Consider the following 20,227-nt stretch of genomic DNA (forward strand, 5'->3'; position numbering starts at 1 on the left):
GGTGATATTGGACTAAGTGATCTATCTAGTGTTTAAGGACAGTTTGCTATGAGATATACTGAATCCTCAACCTGTTTTGGTTCCTTGTAGTTATAAAGGCTTGGTAAAGTTATTTATTCCTTTTCTTAAATTTCCACCCTTGAAAATAATGCTGTGTACATGAAATTTTTTGAAGATTTAAATGCATTAGTGTACTGAAAACACTCCAAAGCTTTATGTGCAATAAATACACAGTTAATGGTAGTTGCATTAATAATCAGTAAAAAAGGCAATGTTCTTTGTGAGTTATCTATTTTTTTTCAGAGATTATGAGATCACTTACTTGGCAGCAGAAAGTGAGGGATGTAATACATCAGCCATATACATTTAAGCAAAGGCCAAATGTGGATCAACTGGTACTCATTTATCAATATTGTAAACAGTGAGCTGAAGAACCTAGAATAACAAGGAAAGGAATTGTTACATTGTCAGGAACAGGCTGAGCCAGATTAGGCTTCCTACAATGTGTGTAAAATAAAGGAGGAGATTTTATTCATCTGGTTACACAAAAAAAGAAATGAGAAATTACTAAACTTTAGAGTTCTAAACTTTGGAGTATTTATACTGTGTCTGTGATCCATTAGGTATTTCTTTTTGGGTGATGCTGGTGATTGAACCTAGGGTGTCACTCATGCCAGGCAAGTGTTCTGGTCAGCCACAGCCCTAGCCCATGAGGTGTTCCTGACGTAGCATTTTTTTTTTTTTTTTTAAAGAGAGAGCGAGAGATAGAGCGGTAGAGAGAGAGAATTTTTAATATTTATTTTTTACTTTTCGGCAGACACAACATCTTTGTTTGTATGTGGTGCTGAGGATCGAACCCGGGCTGCACGCATGCCAGGCGAGCGCGCTACCGCTTGAGCCATATCCCCAGCCCCCTGACATAGCATTATCACTAATGTTCCTCATAATAACTTTGAACCATCAAGAAATGGTTGAGTGGGGGGGGGGAAGGGAGGGGGCATGGGGTTAGAAATGATGGTGGAATGTGATGGACATTGTTATCCAAAATACATGTATGAAGACACGAATTGGTGTGAATATACTTTGTATACAACCAGAGATATGAAAAATTGTGCTCTATATGTGTAATAAGAATTGTAATTCATTCTTCTGTCATATAAATTTTAAAAAATTAATTAAAAAAGAAATGGTTGAATTAGAACCAACATACTACGGAAAGACTTTGATAAGTTGTTTTTTAATCTTTCGAATCTAGAGTTAGTTACCTGTCCATTAATTCCTTTTACTCTTTTTTTTTTTTTTTGTTTATTTATTTATTAGTTATTGGCGGACACAACATCTTTGTTTGTATGTGGTGCCGGAGGATAGAACCTGGGCCGCACGCATGCCAGGCGAGCGCGCTACCGCTTGAGCCACATCCCCAGCCCTCCTTTTACTCTTAATGGTGCTTGATTGAAGTAAAAAAAAAATACCTTAAATTTGAATATGTTTATTATTTCATTTGATTCATAAAATTGAGGTAAGTTGATAGTAAGGTTATTGGCCAGTGGTGAGACAAATGCTGTGAATTCAGATCTTAATAAATATGTTTGATTCTGGGCCTTTTTCTCATTGTTATTCTAAAGTTTATTTGTAAAGGTCAGTGTCTGTTTCCTTTCAAACCCTTTGGTGCTTTCTGTTAATAGGGAACATTACTAAAATCAGTCCTGCTCCCAAATATTTGTTTGTGTGTGTGTGTTTGGGCTACTGTATCTCCTCATTTATTTTAAGTGATACAAAAAAAAAAAAAAAAGCATTTACCTGCAAGGAGAGATGTATTTTAGAAGGATGTTTCCTTTTGAGGCCATTAAGATTTTAATACATTAACATTTTTTTTTAAAGAGAGAGAGAGAGAGAGAGAGAGAGAGAGAGAGAGAGAGAGAGAGAGAGAGAATTTTAATATTTATTTTTTAGTTTTTGGCCGACACAACATCTTTGTATGTGGTGCTGAGGATCGAACCCGGACCGCACGCATGCCAGGCGAGTGCGCTACCGCTTGAGCCACATCCTCAGCCCCAATACATTAACATTTTGAGAATTTTGAATCTGCTATATATGTCCTAGTGGATGCCTACAGCTAAGAAAAGGGTGGATTGGACTGTCTTATACAGGATATTACTCAAGCTGAACTGAATTTTTGTAAATGCTAAATAAATCCGTAGGGTAGCTTTCCTCTATCCTAAAAGTAAGTTTACTAATTAGAATGAGCCAAAAGCAATTTCAAGCTTGAAGTTTATGTGTAAGTACAATTTCTCCCAATGGTGTAAGGTATTAGAAATGTAGAGTTTTTTCTTTTAAATGAGGAAAATATGATTGCATGGCTTGGTAATTATTATATCAAAAGGTTGATGGTTTATTTGTTGTTTCAGGTTGGTGCTTAAGTTTAAAATTGAGTTTTAGGACTTTCATAATGTTCTTGTACAATGTATCTCTAGTATAGTATTTATTTCAGTTAGAGGACTTTAGGCCATTTTAAGAATATAGCCATGCATTATGTATAGTGAAGATGAATTCCAAATTTCATCAAGCAATAATAAGAGCATCTTTCTTGCTACCTATCTTTGTAGTATCTTTAGTTCTTCACCTGTGTCCTAAATGAGAAATGGAGATGTAAAGATGAATTTAGTCAGCTAGCATACTTATTTAAGTTGAATTGTGTTTGCTTCCCTATGTAGAGCAGTATTCCTTCCACTCAAGAGTAGAGGGCAAATACAATTTGGGTAGTATGGTAGGTAAATAATGCCCTCTCCTTATGCCAAGAGGTCTATATTTTAATCACCAGGAACTGAATATGTGACCTCATGGCAAAGAGGAATTAAGGTTACAGATGAAATATGGTTGCTAATCAGCTTACTTTAAGGTAGGAAGATTATTGTGGATTATCCTGATGAGCCCAGTGTAATCACAAGGGTCCTTAAAAGTAGAAGGGGGAAGCAGAGTTGACAGAACCAAAGAGAGAGCAGAGTGAGAAGGACCTATTTTTTTTTAAATATTTTTTAGTCGTCAATGGATCTTTTTATTTTATTTATTCATATGTGGTGCCGAGGATTGAACCCAGGGCCTCACACATGCCAGGCAAACACTCTACCACTGAGCCACAACTCCAGCCCCAAGAAGGACCTATTTTTACGGCTCTGTATTTGGAGATGGAGGAAAAGGCTAGGAGCCAGAGAAAGCAGAGCCAGACACTGCAGTGCAAGGGAACAGATTCTTCCCGAGAGCCTCCAGAAAAGAACAGTCCTACTGACATCCTTAATCTTAGCCCAGAAAGACCTATATCAGACATCTGACCTTCAGAACTGTAAGAAATACACTTGGGGTAATTTAATTTGTTAAGGCTGAGATAAAAGGAATATGAGTAAGTATATTGTGACCATTTGGTTATTTAGGGAAATGAATGGTATCCAGTATTAAGTTGGGAAAAGTGGGATCATTTTGAAGTTCATCACAGTAATCTAGGAAAAAATGTTAAGAAAGAATAATGTCAGAAAGGGATTTTCACTAAGGCCAGTGGAAGTAACAAAAGGTGGTTTGAAAGTTGAGGGAGGCCATGTTGAAGGTATTGGTTTCAGATATACTGCTTGTTTTTTTATTGGGGATTGAATCTAGGGGAGCTCTACCACTGAACTACATCCCCAGCCATTTTTATTTTTTATTTTAAGACAGGGGGTCTAGCTAAGTTGCCCAGGCTGGCCTTAAACTGTGATCCTCCTGCCTGAGCTTAAGTTGCTGGGATAACAGACATGCATTACAAAGCCCAGCTTCAGATACTCAAAATTTGAAATGATGGTGGGAATCTCCTTCCCTATGAAGTTAATTTATAAACTTATTAAAACTTAATTGAATGCACAGAGAAATTTGTACTCAAGAGGGTGATGTTTCAAATCAGTAAAGCCTTAAAATCTCAGAGGTAGTATATTGAGGGAAGAAAGGACAAAGTTAATAGCCATGTAAATAGCTTTTGTGGCAAACCAAAACAGGGGTTCTTATAAATTTTTTTCCAGTGTGGTTGAGAAAGAGCCTAATACTTGAAGAAGTTGTATTTATTGTTCTCAGTAGGACTGTGTCTGAGTTCATTCTAAATATAAGAACACATTTCCATTCTAGGCTCAGGTGTCTCTCCATGACAGTAATGTCATTGGGCAGCACAAATTACAAAAATTTGCTATCTTTAAAAGTAGTTTTTGTTCCTCTAAAACATTATCTTACTGCTTAACACATACCACAATAAAACACATTGTCTTGTGTGACATAAGGCTATCTTTCTGACAGTTACCTCTCTTTCATGGTGCTCATTATATTTTATCACAGTAACAAAGTGTGTGGTTTATTTAGTGACATTTACTGTTGCTTTATTCCAAAATTGTTTTTCTGCTAAATAAGTCGTCTAACAAATTTATTGAATCCTTTAATGCCTGCTTATATATTTTGTTTTCATTCTGTACTCCTACAACCCTGGGTGTGCTTTTTTTCCCCCCATTATTATTTTTTTTTTTTTAATTTTTTCCTTCAACTTGAAATGTTACTGACAAGAAACAAAAAGTAGCCTTTACTATTGTTAACCCGTGCATTGCTTTAGGAATTTGGGTTACCATTTCTCTGCTTCTTTGGATTTCTGTTTTTAGCCTGACTATCATGCCTATATGATGAAATTTAAGGAGTTTGTCAATGGATTTATTTTATTCTTTTCCATGTGTGTTAATAATTAAAGAGGTCTATAGGGGAGAAACAGGGACACGAAAAAGATCATGTGCTTCAGTTAAGAAACTATTCAAGCTCACTTGCAGTAGATGAAATCCCTGAGGCATCCTCCTTTCTAAGTTTGACTGTAGGGTGAATTTCCAGGGCAAGAACTTAAAGATGGCAGTTTTGGTAGCTGCTGCCCTCACTGTTGGCATCTGACTTCTTTTAGAATGGATAACTTTTTTTTTTTTTTTTTTTTTTTTAAAGAGAGAGTGAGAGAGGAGAGAGAGAATTTTTAATATTTTATTTTTTAGTTCTCGGCAGACACAACATCTTTGTTGGTATGCGGTGCTGAGGATCGAACCCGGGCCGCACGCATGCCAGAGGAGCGCGCTACCGCCTGAGCCACATTCCCAGCCCATGGATAACTTTTTTAACACAGAAAATCTGTTGACAAGTTTTTAAAAATTTTCCAAGAAGCTAAGATAAACTCCCTTTTACCCCCCAAAAGGAAGGGAGTATTTGTGTAATGTAGTAATTAAAGTCAAATCGAGGGGATCGTGGATGCTTTGGCTTAGCAAAGATCATATTGTATTTTCAATTCATTTTATTGCCCAACCACTGTCTTTATGTCCAGTGGCCTAATTGTTGTTTTTCCTGTTGGTGTTCAGGATTCTTGCTCTGGGTCCAGTGAGGAAAGGGAAATCACACAGTAATGAGAACAGAGAATGTTTAATGTAAAGAATTACTGTCACAGGCTGTTAGCTAGTAAGAAGTAAAGAGAGCTGTAAAAAAAAATGATAGTAATTGATGTACAAGCACCCTGTACCTGTTAGTGCTGTGATTGAGTAACCAAGCAAGCAGCTAGCCCAGGTTTTGAGATACAGGCCTTGTCAGAGAGGGTTTGTCTATGACTCATTGGACAGCAGAGAAGTTGTTGATGGAATTTGATAGAAACTCACTCTCTCTGGTACCAGGAAAATATGTTTTTAGTGGGTATTGCTACTTGTAGCCTTGTAGGGTGAGAGGAAGCTGTGGGCTGTGGTGCAGCACAGGAACCTGGTGCTGGAGAAACCTGCCAAGCAGTGCCTAGACCAGGAAGTAAAACTCTTCTCTCCTGCAGTGTCTCTCTGGTGCCATCTGCTAAGCATTACCCATTAGTTGAAGTTGACACAGAAAATAGAGCAATTTTTCTTTGGAAAAAAAATAATTTTTTTTTTTTTTTTTTTTTAAGAATTTGGACAACAAACTGCTGTTCTGGGCTTTTCTTGAAGAAGCGTATGTTCATAGATTTTATACCCTTGCCATTCAGAAAGTTTTTCTTGGAAGTAAAGTGTTGGTAGATTCCTTTTGTTTTAGAGGCCAGTTCCTGCCTTTGTTGTTCTCATTTAGCTGATGGTAGTCATTTTCCTGCTTCCTGCATCCTCTCACATTTTTAAATCTAAAAAGGAGTCATGGTCCTGGACCAAATTTTGGGATATTTTTTCCCCTTTAACTATAGTGATAAGATTAATGGCTCTTTTTTATAGCTTTAAGAGTATTACATAGTTTCTTTGGCTTATTTTAACATAGGGTTTTTGTTCTTGTTTTATAAATAGCAGACAAAAAGAAAGCAGTCACTTTTCATAGCTTTTATTTTATGAAGTGTTGACAATTAGCCAAGATACTACCTACAGCCATGAATTCTGTCACTATGGCTTTCAGTGAGTAGTTTTGTCCAATGAAAGTGTAAACTAGGTAATTTTAGGATTTTCTTCTTTCTAATTATTTTTCTTGACCTGCTTTGCACAAATATTAAATTTTTGTTTGGGTTTATATTCACAGGGAAATTATGGGTGCAGATGCTTTTAAAATTTTATAATGGGTGGGGCTGGGGATGTGGCTCAAGCGGTAGCGCACTCGCCTGGCATTCTCGCGGCCGGGTTCGATCCTCAGCACCACATACAAACAAAGGTGTGTCCGCTGAAAACTAAAAAATAAATATTAAAAAATTCTCTCTGGGGCTGGGGTTGTGGCTCAGTGGTAAAGCACTTGCCTAGCATGTGTGAGGTACTGGGTTTGATTCTCAGCACCACAAAAATAAATAAAGGTCCATCAACAACTAATAAAATATTTGGGCTGGGGATGTGGCTCAGGCAGTAGCACGCTCACCTGGCATGCCTGCGGCCTGGATTTGATCCTCAGCACCACATACAAACAAAGATGTTGTGTCTGCCGAAAACTAAAAAATAAATATTAAAATTCTCTCTCTCTCAAAAAAAAAATGTATAATGGGGTTTCAAATGTTGTTAATATAGTGTGACTTTAAAAAATTTTTTTTTTAGTTGTCAATGGACCTTTATTAATTTATATGTGGCGCTGAGAATTGAACCCAGTGCCTCACACATGCTAGGAAAGTACTCTGCCACTGAGCCACCACTCCAGCCCCTAGTGTGCCTAGCTCTCATTTTGTTGCTGTAATGTAATGTAACAACCAAGAATTCAGAGGCCAAAAAAAGCTCACGTAACCTTATGCTAGCCAGGTTTTATAGGTCAAGGGAATGATTTAGAAAATATTAGTATACATACTCTTAGATTGTTACTCTTAGGTTGTTTTCAGGTTGGCATTCTGAACACATTTTAAAAAATCTCTTGGGCATTTTACCAGTATTTGTGTATTTATAAAATTTTAATATATTTGCTCTTCTCTGAAATTTACTGTGGTTAAACATTGTATAAACAATTCTGAAGAGAATCTGTTGCCTCTCTTTCCTCCTCCTGTGTGTATATATCTGTACATTTTCATGTTAATTAATCTCCCCACTGGCTAGCCTGAGGTCACTGAAATATCAGCTCTTCCAACTTTTTTGGGGACTCTAACATCTCTACTCATTTCTTCTTTGCTTCCTAATTTAAAGTGTTATTCAAACCATTGGAAATTACTTACAAGTTTAACTGCTTTGTAATTTGATAATACCTTTGTATCAGAAATTTATCCTGTCTATTTTATTCCTAATTAATTTCTCCTGATTTTGAACCTTTGAAGCATTTGGCTTACCCTTTTTTCCCCACTTCCCTTACTTTTTTGAGTGGTATCATTAACTTAAATTGTAAAATCTTTAGTATTGCTTTTCTCTAATGAAATGTGTTCTTTTTACATCTAATTTAATTAATTTAGATTTTGCTCTACTGAGAAGTGAACCCAGGGGTGCTGTACCACTGGGCTATATCTCTAACCTCTTAATTTTTTAAAATTTAAAATTTTTTTTTTTTTTTTTTTTTATTAAAGACGGTCTTATAAGACACAGTCTTCTGAAGTAGCTTATTCTTCTGGCTATGAACTTGTAATTGTCCTGCTTCAGCCTTCTGCTTCACAGGATTATAGACATGTGTTCATTGCCCCCTACTCTTTTCATATTTTTAAATGACTTGGAAACTAAATTGCTCATTTGCAGTGGTCTTGAATAGTCTCTGTTATACAGCATTATGCTAAGTGAAAGAAATAAGCAGGTGAATAGCATTTAAAACTTTAGTTTGAAATAATTTCTTTTTTTTTTTTTTTTTTTTGGTACTGGGGATTGAACTCATGGACACTTGACCACTCAGCCACATCCCCAGCCCTATTTTGTATTTAATTTAGAGACAGGGTCTCACTGAGTTGCTTAGTGCTTTGCCTTTGCTGAGGCTGGCTTTGAACATGTGATCCTCCTGCTTCAGCTTCCCAAACTGCTGGGATCATAGGCATGGGCCACCAGGCCTGGCTAATTTTTTTTTTTTTTGGTAATGGGGATTGAACCCAGGAGTGCTCTACCACTGAGCTATACCCCTTTATTTTTTATTTTGAGAGAGGGTCTTGCTAACTTGCTCAGGCTGTCCTCCAACTTGAGATCCTCTGCCTCATCCTCCAAAGTAACTGAGATTATGTGTGTGTGCGCCACCATTCCCAGCATATGCAAAGGATATATTAATCATCCTGGAAACAGGAGCTGACAGTATAACTGAAAATGTGTCATTAGTTCCATAGACTGTAGGGCCTAAGGTTAAAATTGACTAGAAAACATTAAAGAAATAGGATATTCTTGGCCCTTTGATTTTTTTTTTTTCTTTTGGGGGGGGGTTACTGGAGATTGAACTTAGGGGCACTTTACCATTGAACTCCATACCCAGCCCTTTTTATTTTTTAGTAAGACACAGGGTCTTACTAAGTTGCTGAGGCTGACCTAAAACATGGGTTCTTCCTGACTCAGCCTCCTAAGCTGCTGGCATTATAGGCTTGTGCCATCACATTTGCTGAGCCTACCTTGAAGAGGCTATGGTTCAGTGAGTGGGAAACCGAAGAACAGTTTTGTGGAGAGGTGATAGAAGATACACCCAAGGTGTTTAAGAGCATAAAGGAACTAAATTCATCATTGAAACCCTGAACCCTTATGTGACAGTTTTTGGAGATGGGGCTTTTGAAGAAGTAAGAAAGGTTAAATAAGGTCATAAACCTGGGGCCCTGACCCAATGGTATTATTAATGTTCTTTTAAGAAGAGACATCAGAGAGCTCAGTCATGCTTTCAGGTGCATGTGTACAAATGAGGTCAGATGAGGACACAAGATGTTGCTTATTTTCAAGCTAGAAAGGAAGACCTTACCAGAAACTGACCATGCTGGCAGTCTTAATCTTAGACTTCTAGTTACCGGAACTGTAAGAAAATACGTTTATTAAGCCCCCGACCACCCACCAGTCGGTGGTATTTTGTTATGGGAGTCCAAGTAGACTAAGACAGGTTCATGAGTATTCTGGAGGTGGGTTTAGAAAAATTTTTCTAACAGGAAGGGGCTTATTTATGGTAACTGGTTAGCAAGGAATTTCCAGGTAGAGATTTAATACGGATGAAAAGGCATGGAGACATGACAAAGTATGTGAAGGGGAGAAGGGAACGCCAGTGAAGGCTATGCTATGTCAAGAGTTGTTTGGAGGTGCTTTTGAAATGGTATGCAGGGTCATATCGGACAATGCATAGTTGGAAATGGGAAAAAGTGGAGCTCAAATAAGCATACAGTTGTGTGACTTTGGACATAGACCACAGTTTTAAGCCCAGTTCGGAATTTCTTCCTGAAATGGGTATTGTTTTTTGTTTTGGTTTTCTTTTGTAGCACTGGGTATCAAATGCAAGACCTTGTGCATGGTAGGCAAGCCCTTACCACTGAGCTGTATTTCCCAGCCTTTTTGTAGATATTTTTTTGTGAAGAATTAAGAGATTTTTGTGAAATGCTTGTTTTTGTACTGTTTGCTCGTATGTATGTATCTATCTCTGTGGAGGATAGAGCAGGACCTTTGTTGAATGAGGAAGATCTCCAGGAAGATCTGGAGAGAATGGAGAAGCGGGTTACGAGTTTCTTGTAGAGAAGGGAGCCAGAGCTGAATAAAGGCACAGAGATTGCTGCGATTGTTGGCACACACCTGTAATCCCAGCAACTCATTTGGCTATAGCTGGAGGATCTCAAGTTCAAAGCCCCGTCCCTAACAACTGAGTGAGACCCTGTCTCAAAATAAAAATAACCGAGGATCTAGCTTAGTGGCAAAGCATATCTGGGTTTAATCCCCAGTAGCTCTCCCTCCCCGAAAAAAATTGAGGAACATGAATCTTGAGGGGCACCAATCTAAACAGTAGATTTCCTATAGCACTTTACAAAGATGAGAGATTATTACCTTGGTACAGGATCAGGAGTTTGTAAGATTGGGTGAGACAGAAAGAATGAGAGGTTGAGAGAGTCATTAGCTGAAAGCAGTGTTCATGGGATCTATTTGGTTTTTGAAGAAAGTGGTATTAGCAAGTGTCAGCCAGTTATGGCCCACAGGACAAGCAAACATGGCCTGTTGCTTTTTTTTTTTTTTTTTAAGAGAGAGAGTGAGAGAGAATTTTAATATTTATTTTTTAGTTATCGGCAGACATAACATCTTTGTACGTGGTGCTGAGGATGGAACCTGGGCCGCACGCATGCCAGACAAGCGCGCTACCGCTTGAGCCACATCCCCAGCCCATGTTGCTTTCTTTTAATACAGCCTGTGAACTAAGAATGGTAGTTTTGTTTTTCAGTGGTTGGAAAAAACATCAATATAAAGATATTTTATGATATGAAAATTACATGGAACTTCAACTTCACTATCCATAAATGAAATTTTATTGGAACACAGCCATGCACTTTCATTTACATATGGTCTGTGGCTACTTGTGCCTTAAAGCAGTGGTAAGGTTCAGTAGTTTTGACAGAAAAATCTATTATTTGCAAATTCTAAAATATTTAACATCTGACTTTATAGGAAGAATTTACTAATTCTTATGCTAGAATAATAGCAACATTGAATTTAATGACAAGAAAATGAGCAAACTATTAAGATCAGATCAGAGAAGGAAAGTAAGGATTCAGACAGGACAGATGGGTAAGTAGTAGATAAAAGTTGAAGGAGTCAAAATGGTTGCTACTTTTGGGAATTGAATAGCTTGTTTTCTAAACATTGAAGAAGCCCATGATTATGGTAAAAGTTGAGCAGAGAAGACTAAGGTAGAGATGCTGGAGTTCCCAATGAAGGTAGAAGAATTGATATTTCAGAAAAGGAGGTTAGGAGATAATTATTAATAATTAGTAATTAAAAATGCCAAGTATGTTTTTGACAAGTGTTTTAAAATTTAAAAAATCATCAATCTTACAAGGCCAAACATTCTCTAATTTTGCATATTTGTAATGGCATATTTTAAAACCTAATTTTATGTTTGCTAGTGGTTTTGTAATTATTCTTGCAAATTCCTGTTGATGACCACATCCTCTGGTTTTTAAAAAAAATTATGTTTATTTGTGAATACTCTTATACATTAGGATGATAATAACCTTCTGCTACATGATGTAACTTTTTTCCAAGTTATATATATTCTGATATTTTATCATGTGTTTGTTTTATCAATGTGCTTTGCCAAAAGGAATATTTCATTTTTTATGTAGTCCTCAGTCTATCCTTTGTGATTAAACCTTTTGCTTTTTTTAAACTTAGAATGTCTCTCTGCCTGAAATGAGCTATGTAGTTGTCTCTTTTTCTGGTTATGATTGCTCAGAGGCAGACAGGTGATTGAGCTTTTGTTTTGGTTGCTCAGAGGTAGATGGGTGACTGAACTTTTGAGTAAATTGGTGATTACTTATATATTGTTTGTACTTTGTTTTCTCATAATCTAAACTTCTATTAATATGTACTTTTCTGGACCTGATTTATATATGACTTCTTATAGACCACTTTAAATTCTTAAAGAATAATGTGTTGGAGATGATAAATTAGAGATGATGGTCATGTACATGGTGTCTGTACTGTAGTCTTCTCTGCTTTTTAACTCTCACCATAATTGTAGGATTTTCAATGTATTGTAAACAGTCTATTCAAAAGAAACAACCATCATGACTTCTGTAACTCTTGTTAGAATTTTATTTTCTCTTTTTACTTTCAGTCTCTATATATGTCTTTTGATGAGGTGAGGTGTGAGGTAAGTTTCTTGCAGTAAACAAATTGTTGGGTCTTTTATAATTCAATCAACCAGTCTGAGTCTTAATTGGAGAATTAAGACTGTGTTACTTTTTCCTGTCATTTTGTTGTTTTTCTTCTGATTGTTTAAATAATTATGTTCATTTTCCCCCTTATTTATCTTAGAGGTTTGATGGTTTATTGAATCAACAATGTTTGATTCTGTTCTCTCATTTACTTATCTACTCTTCTGTTGAGACTTATTCTTGGAAAGAATATTTTTGGTGTGAACTCATTTTTTGTTTATTTTTGACATACCAGTAGAAGAAAACAGATACAGAGCATCTGAAGTAATGAGTAGCCTCCAATTGTACATTTTTACATTGGGATATTCTGTATTTGTATGTTGTTCTTTGTGAATTTACAGCCTTTTAAATAAAATAAGCCCCATTTCAAAAGTCTGACCTAGGAAGAACTGAATTTTGGGGGTGCATAAAATACTGTAACTTTCAAAATAAATGATTCCAGCTTGACATGCCTCATCTGGTTCTGTGTAGTTTTATATTCTTTTATCACCTCATATCCTGTACTTTAAACTGTAACAGAGTTGCTGCCTACTGTTTCTCCACTTTGTGTTCACACTGTTTTGAAGCCAAGAGGAATAGGAAAATTGAAAGGATGAGGGGGAAGGTGGAGACTGCATCTGTGACTAGATCTCTCTTAAAACTTGCCAGATACCGAAATGTGTAACATGAATGCTTCAGAAGGAACTTTCTTTAAAGTGTTGAATTGGAAGAGTAGGGGAAAGAGACAATCTTGAATTATTTTGAGACAGTGACTTATCACCTATCTGATGAGATAAAGATTTGAGAGTTCAGGAAAATACAAAGGAAAAAAATTCTTTAATTTTTTTTGTAGCTCTTTGGTATATTCACATTTGAATTGGGTACATCAAATCCAAAGCAGAAAGCTAGATTTTACCCTCACAGTAGTCAACAGTTATTTATTAAATGGTTGCTAAGACCATATAACTACAATGGATTTTCTTTTTCTTTTCTGTTTTTGTTTTGCTGTGCTGGGGATTGAACCCAGGGTCTCATCCATGCTAGACAAATACTGTACCGTGCTAGACAAATGCTATGCCCCTAGCCCTGACTGTGATGAAGATAAAACATTATTTTTATGTCTTCACTGAATTTATAGTTTGAAATTAAAAGATGTGTGGAACTGAAGAAAACTGTTTAAGACAGTTTCGCTAAACTGTATAACAAGTACTCTGTAAAGGGAAAAAAAGTTAGCAAGGGCAAAAGTTAGCTAATGAGAGCATCTGACTAATCCTTTCTTCCAAGATTCCCAGTGAGTACAAAATTACAACTACTCATTATTTAGGCCTTAAATCTAGTTGATCACAGAGTATGGCAAGAAATACCACATTGTGCATTTCAGCCAACTTAGGTGTAAATGTGTATATTCTCCCACCTTCTCTATATCCTGTTCTTGGTTTTTCATCTTGTTACCTCTAACTTCAGGATTTGCATTTCTATTCTTTACTTCATTAGGTGATAATGTCACTAGATTTGAGAACTAGTGCTTTTTGTTTCCTCTTTTTGCTTAAAATGAAAGTTTAGAATACTCTATTTTTGTCACAGAAGTGATGTATTGGACATCTGCATGTCACAAGTTTTATGTGCAGGATATTATTTAATCTTTACAGATTTATAATGTGGCTATTATTCCCATTTTACAGTAAGAAAACTGAAGATCACAGAGTAAGTGTTTCTCCTGAGGATGCATAGATAGTAAATAACATACCTTCCTCTACTTCTTTATTCCTTTCTGAGAGTATTAAAGGGAGACAAAGTAGGAAATGGGAAGATTAAAGGGAAGGAAAGATCAGAATTGATCATCTTACTAGCTAAAAATTAATTTCATTCACGATGGTGTTATAGGTTAGGAACCTTTGAGTAAATTCTGTTTAGAAGGCTATCACAGGTTGGAGTTTAGTTGTCAGTGATGCAAGACATGAGCTGTGTTGGGGGTATTTGAACTTTAATGAAAGGAAGAATGAAGGGGTATGAAGAATCAGAGCCTGGCAGCAAAGATTGACAAACACAAAGTGAATGACTCCTACATGTAAATTGCTACTAAAAAAAAAAAAAAATTAAGGTTTGTGTTTATTAAATACAAAGTTAAGTAGGTGTTTTGGGGAACTTTTGGCAAGTGAGTAGTGAAACAACCTGTTCTTTCATAATTGTTTATATTTTATTACATATATCAGCCCTATCCGCGAGAAAAAATTTTACTCCTTGGTCCATGACTCCCATAATAGGAGCTTTCAGATATGAGGAACATTCTTTGTTCATTTCCTCAAATAGTGTTCTTTGGATCACTGGTCTTTTCCCCCACAGAGCTGGTTGAGCATTGTCCTCACCTGTGGAGAAAGGAGCAGCAAGGAGCACTTGGCTGCTGCTTCCTGGGATCTAGGAGGGAAGGAAAGTGAGTCAGCATTCATTCTGTTCTCCCACTCCATGACATCTGTCTTCCATCTGTCTGCTTCCCACCTCCTTTGACTTGTCAGCACTTAGCCTCCACAAGGCATTCTCAAGTTGCCTAAAAGACACCACAATACTGAAGATGGCCTTCAGCAGTTCCTTTCTACATCAAATAGATTTAAGGCACGAATCTAAACTTTGGAAGAATAGTAAGAAATGTTTGAAATATTTCATAAATCATTTCAGGTGTGCATGTGTTAATGTGCTTTTGTATACTCCCCTCCACCCCCACCACACACACATACATACATACACTAGGGAGAAAATGCCAAGGAAGAAAATTGTGTTTTATGGCTAAATATTGAAGACTTCCTTCTCAGGTAGATGAATATTAAGTGCTTACGCTATTCTATTCAGTCTTTTATTCTGCTTTCTGTTTTTTTCCCTCTTTCAATTTCTTATTTTGCTTTTATTGTTTATTTTAGGAATTGAACACTTTTAAAATTATTTCCTCTCTGGAAGAGAAAATGGCAGGAATAGGTCAGTAAAAATTGTGACCAAAGTAGTATAAATGTTGAGGGATGGATGCGTAACTAAAACTTCACTGGATTCAAATGCAGGTTTGACTGACGCTGAAATAGCAGGGAAATTAGAGCCCTGTGGGACTTGATGAGTCATAGAATTAGTATTTTCATTTCACAGGTGAGGGAATAAATGTTCTGGAGATTTGTGCACATCCAATCAGCAGTGTTATCTGTGGAAGCAAGAAAGCATAGATATTGATGTGAATTTGGCAATTTCCCTTGATCAAGATGGGAGTATCCAAGAATTAACAAATTATTTTCAAAATGTATATATTTTTTGTAGTACTGGGCACTGAACCCAGAGACCCTCTAATATTGAGCTAGATCCCTACCTCCCCCTTTTTTTTTAAGAGAGAGAATTTTAATATTTATTTATTTATTTAAGTTATCGGCAGACAACATCTTTTTTTTTTTTTTTTTGTATGTGTTGCTGAGGATGGATACCTGGCTGAAGTAGTCACTATAATGCAAACTTTGGTTTACAGGTTCCTGAAGTGTACAGTGATTATAATTTATTTAGAATCCTATTATCTTGCAGTTGAAGGATTTTTACATCCTGGTGTGTCCATGTGGAGGAATTTCATGCCTTTGGATTTTGGAAGAATATTTGATGGTATGAAAAAGTGCTTAGGATTTGTTGAGTAAAACTCTGAAAAAATATTTACAGTATAATGCCAGTGTTGTGTTTAAAAGAAGTATATAGATACTTAGCAAAGCATCTTTATATAGTAATTGGTTCTGTTTGCTGGGTGGTGGCAAACACCTGTAATCACAGTGACTCGGGAGACTGAGGCAGGAGGATCTCAGGTTTGAGGTCAGCCTCAGCAACTTACCAAAGTGCTAAGCAACCTATCTTAAAAAAAAAAAAAAAGAAGACAAAAAACAAACGAAAAAAACTGGGGCTATAACTCAGTGGTAAAGTGCCCCTGGGTTCAACCCCCAGTACCAAAAAATTATTTCCATTCTACTTTAGGAATAATGTATATCATGAAATAAGCTGTATTTTTGAAGCTCTGTGGTATATATAATTATATGATAATGTTCTTTTTCTTGATTTTTCTGTTCTAGTCTATCTTACTTGTTAAATTATATTTTTATTCCTTAGGAAATTATTCTTTATGTGAGTTTTTTTTTTTTTTCTTCAGTGTTGTACATTGAACCCAGGGGTGCTTTACCACTGAGCTTATGTCCCTGAACTATTCATTTGTTTATTGGATTGGGGGTTGACCACAGGGATGCTCTGCTACTGAGATACATCCCCAGTCCTTTTTATTTTGAGACAGGGTCTCCTTTACTTCCCCTGACTGGCCTCCAACTTGAGGTCCTCTTGCCTCAAGCTACTCCAGAGGCTCTTGAGTAGTTGGGATTGCAAGTGTGCATCATGTTTCCCCTTTCTCCATATGTCTTTATTATGCTGCATGTAGTCTCTACACAGAAGGCCTTTATTTTCCCCTTGTCAGTTTTGTTTACATAACTCATGTACACAGTTTAGAAAGATCCACAAACCTGGAAGCCAAAGCTTAATAGGCCATTAAAGCTAAAATGAGTCCCTTATTGTATCCTTTCTTAAAAATTCATTTAGTCACTACTTTAGTCTCCAATTCTGATTGGAGAATTTAGTCTATTTAAAATGATTATTGATGGGTAAGAATTTAGTATTGACATTCACTTATTTTTTTTTTTTTGCTTTGTATTTCTCTTCCAATCTTGCTGACTTTCTTAGTGATATATTTCTTTTTTAGTGGTATTCTTTGTTTCCTTCAATATGTTGTATTTTTGTAGTGATATGCTTTGTGTATCTATTAGAGGACTTTTATTTTTATCTTCTGTATATCTATTAGAGGGTTTTTTTTTTTTTGTGGTTACCATAAGGCTCAGATAAAACATCTTACAGTTAAGCTGTAAAATCCTAATTTAAGCCAGTTCTACTTTGACTTCACTAATACACAAAGACTCTACAGTTTTACTCCTCTTCCCTATTTTTTTTTTTTTTTACTTTTTTTGGTATTAGGGCTTGAATCCAGCAGTGCTTTACTATTGCTATATCTTCAGCCTTTTAAAAAATTTTTTATTTTGAGGCAGGGTCTTGCCAAATTGCAGAGGCTGACCTCCAACTTGCTGTCCTTCTGCCCTCATCTCCCAAGTAGCTTGGATTATAGGTATGCACTGTGTTGGACTGTTTAAGATTTAAAAAAAAAAATCTTAAAGTCTACCTAGAAGGAAAAATACCCAGCCAGGCACAGTGGCACATGCCTGTAATCCCAGCGGCTTTGGAGGCTGAGGCAGGTGGATCACAAGTTCATGGCCTGTCTCATCAATTTAGCAAGACCTTGTCCCAAAATAAAACATACAAAGGGCTGAGTATGTGGATCAGTGACTAATAAGAGTGCCCCTGGGTTCAATCCCTGGTCCCGTCTCCTAAAAATACCCAAGAAGAAACAGGAAACTATCAACCCATTATGAAAAAGCCATTGTAAATCAATATGGGATCCAGAGAAGATAGAAAATAAAATGACTTCAAAGAAGGGAGCTAGCTACATTTTGCTATTGATGTCATGTTTTACATCTGCTTAATTGTATATATGTTAACCATTTGTTTATAGATTATTATTTTTAATTTGTTTTTTAACTCTTAGATTCAGTGGTTTACATGCCACCTTTACAAGTTATGAAGGCTCTGAATTGGATTATATATACCTTTTTTAAAAAAAATATATTTTATTAGTCGTTGATGGACCTTTATTTATTTATATGTGGTGCTGAGAATTGAACACATATGCTAGGCAAGCGCTGTACCACTCAGCCACAACCCCAGCCCCCGATTATATATACCTTTACTGTTGAACTTTTACTTTCATGTTATATTGTTACTTGTCTTGTTTCAAGATGAAGGACTATCTTTAGAATTTTACATTCTCTCTCAGCTTTGTCTTAGAATGTTTTTATCTTTCAAATTTGAAGGGACTTGTCAGGGCATAGTATTCTTGGTAGGCTTTTTTTTTTTTTTTTTTTTTTTAAAGCAATCTCAATGTCAGCTTCTCCTTGTAAGCTTATATTTCTGTTGGGAAGTCCACTCATAGCTTTATGGGAGATCTTTTATATGTGATGAGTTCTTTCTTATTGGTTTCATAATTCTCTGTCTTTGACTTGATTTTTTATTATGATGTGTCTTTAGTATTCAATTCTTTTTTTTTTTAAGAGTGAGAGAGGGAGAGGGGGAGAGAGAGAGAGAGAGAGAGAGAGAGAGAATTTTAATATTTATTTTTTTTTTTAGTATTTTAGTATTTGGTGGACACAACATCTTTGTCTGTATGTGGTGCTGAGGATCGAACCTGGGCCGCATGCATGCCAGGCGAGCGTGCTACCGCTTGAGCCACATCCCCAGCCCTAGTATTCAATTCTTAATTGCTCTAGAGTAGGATACTTTGAGCATTCTGAATCTGTATGTCCATGTCCTTCCTAAAATTTGGGAAATTTCCAGGCACTTTTTTTTTTAAGCTTTCTTTAAAATCCTTTCTCTTCCTCTTCAATTATTCACATAATTTGTAATTTTGTATGTTTGTTAGTGTCACGTAGACCTCTTATATTGTCTTCACTCTTAGTTAGTTATTTTCCATCTTGTTCCTCTAATTGGCTAATTTTTAAATGTACTTTGAGTTTCTAATTCTCTATGATCACATTTACTATTGAAATTTTCTATTGAAATTTTTTTTTCAATTCTGTCTCGGCTGGTGGGATTCCCACTGGAATCACATTAGAGTGAGTTGGATTGGGTCATGTGGATTGGGTTGGGTCCACAGTGGAGATTATGGTTGATGGACCTCTTCCCAGGGTTCTAGTAAGCATGGGTTCTATATGGTCCATTGGTGGACTGGACTCCAGGACCCTGATCATGGTGCTGACACTAGGACGGAAGTCTGCTTCATGGCCCTATTAGCATGGTACTGATGGGTGTAACTTCCCCTGGGTCTTTGGGTGGGCTCCCATTTGACCACTGGAAAGGGTTTGTGTGCTGGGCACATCGCTCCAGTGCATGACTGAGATGGACTGAAACTGATACGTGGCTGTTATAGGTTTGCAGGTGAGACCAAGGTCTTTAAGACTGTCTCCAGGTCATGAATTTATGTGTCTTCCAGTGGGTTCTGGGTGAACAAGCCTATTCTCAGACTGTAGTTTCAAGATTCATATTGTACACAAGTTCAGAGCATCAACCTATGGGGCACTACTTGATGTACTTCCCATTGGGCCCCCAGCAGGTAGAACTGCTCAGTCCATAGTTGAGAGGGGCCAGAATCCAGATCCAGAACCACTTGAAAATATGTTGAGGGACAGATAATGACATGCCTGCTGCAGTGACTTAGATTGTTATGTCCCATGGCAGGATTCTAGCTGGGGTGAATTCCTTCCAGATTACATCTGGAAGAGACTGAAATTAGGCTGCAGGGCTGATACAGAATCTGCTGTGAACCACTGCTGGTAGGCCTAAGCTGGTGGGCCAGGTTAATTTTAATTTAATTTCTCAGCAGTTCCCTATGTGGGCAAGATTGCTCACAAACTACAGATGAGAGGCATTACAACTAACATTCAGGGCCCCTTAAGGCACTGCTGCAGGACAGAGTCCAGGCTCCCAGGGTGCTTGTACAGGTGGGCTAACTTTCTAGGCTATGCAGAGAGGGTGGAGCCAAGACAGGGTTTCTTCAGAATCTGCTGTGAAACAGGCTGTAAGCATGACCTTGTGGCACAGATGGCACAAGCCTCCCTCTGTATACTTGTACAAGCAGAACTAAGCAGAGACCTCAGCTGAGAGGGCTAGAGCCTAGTTACAGGATAACTTTACACTTAACAGTTGTGATCAGTGTTGGTGGGCAGATAACTCTGTCCAGGGCACTAGTGTGTGTGATTCATCTTAAACTCCTTTCAAGATGGCTTTTGATAGCATTATCAAGGGCAAACT

At 36.9% G+C, this 20,227-nt stretch overlaps 1 protein-coding gene across 5 annotated transcripts in view; it reads left to right on the forward strand.

Annotated features, from left to right (window-relative positions):
• The window catches only part of Pcmtd1 (protein-L-isoaspartate (D-aspartate) O-methyltransferase domain containing 1), a 76,390-nt gene that overhangs the window by 12,444 nt on the left and 43,719 nt on the right, over positions 1-20,227 (forward strand). The window contains exon 1 of one of the 5 annotated variants that reach the window (XM_077800493.1): positions 1,447-1,519. The exons of the other annotated variants lie outside the window; for them this stretch is intronic. The gene's annotated coding sequence lies outside the window, so the exon portion shown is untranslated. Of the gene's footprint in view, positions 1-1,446; positions 1,520-20,227 lie in introns of those variants that run through there. 5 annotated transcript variants of the gene reach the window in all.

This window comes from Urocitellus parryii, chromosome 7 (assembly GCF_045843805.1).
Source record: "Urocitellus parryii isolate mUroPar1 chromosome 7, mUroPar1.hap1, whole genome shotgun sequence".
NCBI classification, from domain to species: domain Eukaryota; kingdom Metazoa; phylum Chordata; class Mammalia; order Rodentia; family Sciuridae; genus Urocitellus; species Urocitellus parryii.